Genomic DNA, 7,147 nt, shown 5'->3' on the forward strand with positions numbered 1-7,147 from the left:
GAATAGCGACCAAGCTTTTTCCGACCTAAGCTGGGATATCGGTTTTAGGTCGATATTTCAGGGAATACCGACCTTCGGAGGTCGGTATTCACTATTTTTTTAGTAGTGAGTTTCTCTAACCGACAACCATCACATAGAGCTATAGTGACGATACAACGATCAACCTCACGTTGCCAGAGCATCCTATACCCGGCCAAAGGTATAAGACCTGAACTGCCTAATGGATCCACTAGTCTATCTGGAAAAGGATTCATCTAAAAAGTATGATCCTTTTCTACCCATGGTGGCTAACATGGTTCTATGGGGGCTGTGGGTCCTGCTAATTTGAGATAATTACTCAAAACTTAGCTCAAAGGCTATCTTGGAAATCTCAGTTTCCTCTCTTGCTTCATTTAGAAAGCGATAACTTTTTTTCTGAAACACTAGCCCGAAGGCTCTTTGGAAATCTCAGTTTCCAATCCTGTTTAAATGTGAAAACATTTCTTTAAAACTTCTTCGGGAATACATAGTTCCCTAACTACTTTTGAGAAAATGAACTCAACTTTATACTCTTGACTTAACTTGAAACTCTTTACTCTTTAATTGACTTGAAACTTGAGCCTTAAAATGAAGTTAAAACATTCAATAAAGACTCTTGAACAACTTTAAAGCCTTGCTTGGACTTACTTCTTGACTTCTAGACTTGACTCTAACTTCACTTGACTTTGATCTGAACTTTCCTCAAATTGAATTATGAATTCAAGGGTAAGAATCTCATGTTTATGGATGAGTTCGGGAGGTTTAAATGTACCTTAGAGTGTTGGAAACAACTATAAAACATTGGTACATTACCAAGGAACATGTATGAAAAAGTGGGGAAAGAATGAGAAAACTTGGCGTCCTTGAAGAAATAGTTCATGACTAATCAGTTAAAATGTCCTTCAACTTATAATGGACATTTTGGTAATTCATTTTTTCAACTTAAAAGGCTTTCACTTTCAAAATAATAATATAATATATGCAAAAATGAAAATTTAGAAATTAATATAACATAAAATAAAATTATGTTTTGGAGACTTAAGTACAATGAATTATGAAAGTATAATATAATATTTTTATCTCAAAGATAATATTGTTGACACCCAATTTTGACCCTCCTTCCTTCTAATTTATTATTTTTGAGCTTCTAATTTAATAGCGTATAAAATCATCCCTTTCACAACTATTTTTATTACTACAACTATATATCTTCTAAAATTATTAGTTTTATTATCAAAATTACTAATATTATTTTTGATACCTCTTATCTTAAATAATCATTTGTCATCATTTTATTTCAAGTTTCATATTTTGTTAAATTAATCATACATCGATATCTTGTATCTATATTTAATACTAGCATAAAATCGTAATATCGATATTTTTATTTACGTAAATTATTAGTTGTCATCTTATAACATTTTAAGTATTGGTTATTAAGTTGGAAGTCCAAAACAATTCAAAAGAAGAAAAGATTCAAACGTTTCAGCCCACTTTTTACACTAAAATATGTCAAAATTAGCCCAATTTCGTTCCTACACTTGGCCCAAATCCGGCCCAATTTTCAGCCCGAAATCAATTCAAGCCCTAATAAGCCTTATCTTCTCAACTAGCAGTAGGATTCTCTCTCTTCTATCGTTCTTCTTTCCTCTTCCGACTAAATTCCAGCGATCCTCAAGAATGACAGAGATCTGCCTCTCCAATTCCATGCAAGCCTCCACAACTCTACTAGCTCTCTTCGTTTCTCATCTCTCTTCTTTAATTTAGTCAAGAGAAAATGCCAAAGAACTTTTGAGATTTCTGAGAAAGAATTGTCAAGCAGATTTTTTTCAAAAATTCAAACGATTGTCCCGCTCAAATGCTAAACCTATAACCCTAGTTCATTCCTTTAAATACGAGGAGATGGCACTCGTTTTGGAGAGAGTTTTCTGCCTTCATAGCACCTTGAACCACTGATTTTTACTCTAAAAAAAATAACTTGTCATTCTCTTCTTATCTCGGCCAAAACTCTGGTCTCAAGCTTCGTAGAATTCGTTGATTGTGTGAGTGTAGACCTTTGATTGCAGCAGCCCCATTCACTGCCCTATAGCAGGTGACATTCTTTTCTTTTTCCTCAATTTTGTTACTGTGATTAGAGTGTTATATTGCTCTAAGAAATTTGTATGTTGAGACTGATTCCTGCTTAGTTCAGTTGTAATCAAAGTAATGTTAAAATATGTTTGTATCCATTTTGAGATCTATACAGACTTGAAATTGTTTTCCCTCACTTTTTTTTAGACCTTGAATTTAAAGAATGACTTAGTTTTAAAATTGGATATTTGTTAATGACTTAGTTCTAGAATTGGATTTACATAAGATGCGTTGTTGTTTTGTTCCCAGTTAAATGTCTTATTTTGTGTGTTTATATGCTAAAGTTTCAATGGTCATGTTTTCCTATGTATAAAATGTTTAATAGTAATGGCTATTGTCCTTGCTTCTGTTAGAAATAGCTTTGCACATGCTTCCTTTTAAAAATGTAAAAGAGAGCCTTGGTTGTAGGTATTTTGTTTAAGTTCTACACTTTCTTTTTTGTTGCTAATCAAATCACGTGTATAAGTTCCTGTTCTTTTTTAAAAAAATTGTAAGTTAGCAGTAATCATATTTAATATTTGAAGGACTATGGCACAAATCATGTGCATTGTCATTATTAGGCGTTAGTTTTATATATACAAATATATACCTATAAACTTAAGCTTAAGCTTCCTTTTGTTTTACTCTCTGTTAGTATATTAATTTTACTTTGCCCTTTTCTTCTGAATATTTTAGTATAGACTACTTATAAAGAATTGTTAAAATTCATGGTCTGGAAAGGTAAGCTTCTTTGTGGTTTAAATCGGTTAAACCTAAAAATTAGTTTTATCCTGGAGGTCAGTCACTTTGAGTTCTGTTAATAAGTCGGCTTATCCTGCGCTTGCATATTTTCTATTCCGGATTGTGTCTTTGTTGTACGACTTTTACTTATCTTCATGTTTGGTTTATTTGATATAGTTTTAAAGTGGATTCACCTTACTAATCTTTTTACCCTCTATTTATTTGCATGAACACTTTGGAGCAAAATGGAGTCTTGATTAAGGACTCTCGCAAAATTAGAGTCTCATAGACTCAACACCATCATACCCGCACATGAAGTTGATATCCTATACTATCCAAATAGCAAGCAAAATTCACCTTTGGAGTCGCTTTTACTTATTATCATTTAGCATTTATTTGTTTTAACTTGCTTATGTGTTTTGGATATGTGTTAATTTCTTGTTTCATAATAACTAACTTAATATAGATGTTTGGGTTTGGGTACCTTTAGTTAGATATAAACCTTATTAGTCACTTTACCTTTCATAAACTTCATTTGGCAAACCCTTTTTTTAAAAAAAAATACTTCTTTTGCGCCATTCTAAACTCACTAGATTTATTAAGTTTGGCTCAAAATGGACAGTGTCTTACAAAGAAAATTTGTTGTTCTAAATTCTTATTTTTCTAAAACTTTTTCTAACGGGAACACCTTGTCGGTCAATGAGCAAGTGTCTTTTTCTTTTAATTACTTATTTTTAGCCATGGATTTGTCTAAATTGATCTAAAGAATTTACTCATTCTTAAATCTTTTTCATTCTAATAAATTGCAAAAGAGCTTTTAAAATAAAAAATGTTTTCCAACTTGGTTATTCAACCATTTAATATTTAGCACTCATGTCTTTCTATTAAAATTAACTAATCTAAGTTTGGCCGGTAACCGTCATTAATGGATCTTAGAGGATGCTTAACCCCTTTCCTTTAGGATAATTAGAACTCTTACCTAGAATTTCATGTTTAGTAGACCTTAATTGAAGTCAATTTTAGCATTACATAGTTAATAATTTAGGTATCCTAATTCACCTTAAAAATAATTAGGTAGCGACTTCTCAAGTTAATAATTTGAAAATCACCAATATGTTGTACACGTTTTGACCTCGAGTTAAAATGGGGTATAACAAATATTTATTATTGAAAATGGTATTCATTAGTAAGTATATTTCGAGATTTTGAAATGTTGCTATATAAGAAGAGGGAATAGCACACATGTCTCCGTCAACGCATGTGCTTCCCTGTAAAAACATTGAAGTTGAAGGGCTATTTCTGTCATTTTCCTTTTCTGCATCAATTCTAACGCCTCCTCCATTGTTAACCATCGGCCATCTCCATCTGCTCTCTCCTCTTCTACTCTGCTCCTTCATAGTTGGGTCCAGGTGAACATAATTTACACTTGACAATATTGCATCAACCGTAACGCCGCCTTTGATGTGCAGCACCGCCACACACCTCAAATTTGGCCAACCAGCAAACGCCGCCATCTTCGCACCTCGGTTCTCCTCTCCTCTTCGCTTGTTCTCAATTTTGCACTTTGGTGAAGTCTACAGCTGCTTCCTATCTCAGGTGAGCGTCCTTTACACAAAATTTTTACAGGTCTTTTCGTTGCTTTGATTACTGATTCCCTAACTCGGCCTCTGCTATTTGATTTCGCAATCTTTTTGTAATTCACTTGTCTACGACAATTTCTTTGGGTCTCTTCGACTTTTCGTTTGGGGAACCGTTTCAACTTGACTTCTTCTTGACTTTGGGCTTATCTATATTTTTAAGCTTTCTTGACTTCATACATTTTTGTATTTCTGCGCTATATCCTCCTATATCGACAATCATCATGTGTAAGATTCTAACTTGGACATTTACTGTGCCTTCAATTTTTCCTACGATTTTCTCACTTTGATATAGGGTTCAACTCTTAATATTTGATCTGGTTTAGCAACTTTAAAAATGCATATGTTTTTATTGAAAGAATTCCATTATTGACATCACAAGATGAGAAAATTCCTGTACAATTTAAAAGAACACAATTTTCTCTTTACAAAGCTCAAGGTCAAACATTAAATTTTGTTGGAATTTATATAATGTACTGTATAATTAAATTATTCGCAGAGCCTTTCCATAGCTAAGGTAACAATTCACTTTGATTTTGTTAACTTCATCAAACTTTCCTCTGCAAATTTTACTGCTACTCAAAAATCCACAATTCACTGAAAGATTCTCAGCCTGCAACTCCTCAATAGTTTTGAAGAAGCAAATCTGAAATTCACTCATGCCATGGTATCTCAAAGATAACATTTTTATCTGTTTCATAGAATTGACAGTAATGTTAATTTATAAACTTATCAGGTACTGTGGAGATTTCTGTTATGAAGTAGTAGCGAGAACAACAAGGATCAACAAGTATTCTCAAAAATATTTTAACTAGATCTGATACTGCATTTCTGCCCCCCCATTCCATATCCATATGAAATAGAATTATTATGAGTCTAAATTCAAATATAGTGGACTTTTTTAAACCTTTACTCTATTGAAAGACTACCTAAAGCACACAATAAAACTAGATATGGTTTTTTGACGTTGTATGAATATGTATGCAACCTATTTGATGTTTGTATATTTCTTCTGCTTGCTTTGCAGTGAATGGAACTACTACTCCCCACAGGGAACATGCAGGTCAGTATATACTGGGAGAAACCTACTCTTTTTCAAAAAAAATAACAAGATAAGTTCGAACAAGATGTTTTGATCTAACCTTTATTCACTGGCACTATCACCTGATTCACCATTCTAAGTTGAAAACCGACAATACGAGGGCTTTAATCGCGTTATATATATAAGCTAATCCTTTTTTATAGTAAGCAAAACAAGTCCATTCAAGAGGCAAATGCTATTTATCAGTGTGTTATTCGCCAAGTTGATAAACCTGCTATTTTCAATGGTTAGGCTGCTCCTTGATCATCATAGCTTTTGCCTTTTACTATGTGCCCATAGATGACCATGATAAGTATAGGGAAATAATACACAAGTTGTTTGCAGATGGTTCTTAGCCTAAGTTTATTGACAGTGTCTTCCATAATCGAATAAATATAATCTAATTTAGCTTTGAAAATTAGTCAAATTGACTCTGAAAAAGTCAACATGACACCTTAAAAGGAGTGGAGGGAGTATCATTTAGGCACAGGCCAAGACTTCAACCGAGTTTGTCTACAACATTCTTACTCATGTTAATTCCAGAGCCCGACTTCTTGAATGGGTCTAGGCAAAGTCTTCACACATCAATGCTAAATTTGTGAGTCTTTAGATTTAACCACAAAAGCAATATATACATTTTAATTTCATGTAGCAACTATAAAAACACTTCCTCTGGCAAAAATTTTATGCCTAAAACATCTTCACTTGCATCTTCGCAGGGTTACCAGTGTTGCAGCTTATCCAATACAACAACAAATGTTACTCTTTGTAGATGCCTTATGAAGAGTCGACAGTTCAAACTATGTCAAATAGTTAATTCAACTGCCTACGCCTACTGACGACAAAAATAAGGACACACAACAGCCACAATATTTGATTATGAGTGAATCTAATAAGTTTAATTTTTCATTCTAAAACAATACTACTACAATCCTTTTTTGCCTCTCATTTCCAAAATGGTTGTTCCCAAACAAGATACCTCCTGCAGATCAACCAAGATGCATACTCAACTCAATCACTAAACTACTCCGCTTTACTTGTGAGCATAACATATTGTAATAACCTTCCCAGTGATTTTGTTTTTGTTGGGCCGGGCATCACCCGGGCAACCCTTACTAGTTAAAAACAATTGATAAATAAAAAAAATGAGAAAAATAGACTTTTGCAATGAACAAACAATTGATAAATAAAAAATGAGAAAAAAAGAAAAGCAAACAGGAAAAAATTAGTTTGATAGTCCATAAGAAGTGCTAAAATATTGAATAGAACAATTACCTAAGATGCGAATCGAAAAGAAAGAAATTATATCTCTGCTTCAGCAGTATAAAATCTGCATAAAGCAAAATATATATAATTAATTGGTGTTGCAAAGTTAAGTTGGCATTCTATTATCCCAAAAATCTTGTATAAAACAACAATATATAATCACACATATAGATATTCATGAAGAACACTAAAAAAAGAAAGAGATAATGAATCAATCCACGTTTAGAAAAATACAACCGACTTTATGATATTTTCCATTTTAGAGCTGACCTTCCCTAAATTAAAATTTTGTTTT

General features: G+C 32.8%; 2 long non-coding RNA genes across 3 annotated transcripts in view; both read left to right on the plus strand.

The window, feature by feature from the left end:
- The window catches only part of LOC102605743 (uncharacterized), a 21,145-nt gene that overhangs the window by 6,106 nt on the left and 7,892 nt on the right, over positions 1 to 7,147 (plus strand). Inside the window, exon 2 of the long non-coding RNA XR_368922.2 lies at positions 6,832 to 6,833. This is a non-coding gene — a long non-coding RNA (uncharacterized lncRNA). The remainder of the gene's footprint in view (positions 1 to 6,831; positions 6,834 to 7,147) is intronic.
- Positions 1,537 to 6,696, plus strand: LOC107058898 (uncharacterized). 2 transcript variants are annotated; one of them, XR_001472392.1, is made up of 4 exons: positions 1,537 to 2,110; positions 4,338 to 4,464; positions 5,533 to 5,568; positions 6,306 to 6,696. It is a non-coding gene; the product is annotated as an uncharacterized lncRNA (long non-coding RNA). The 2 variants fall into 2 exon arrangements; XR_001472391.1 differs by lacking the exon at positions 1,537 to 2,110 and having other exon boundaries at positions 3,563 to 4,464.

The sequence above is a fragment of the Solanum tuberosum genome, unplaced genomic scaffold (genome assembly GCF_000226075.1).
Source record: "Solanum tuberosum cultivar DM 1-3 516 R44 unplaced genomic scaffold, SolTub_3.0 scf00687, whole genome shotgun sequence".
NCBI lineage: Eukaryota > Viridiplantae > Streptophyta > Magnoliopsida > Solanales > Solanaceae > Solanum > Solanum tuberosum.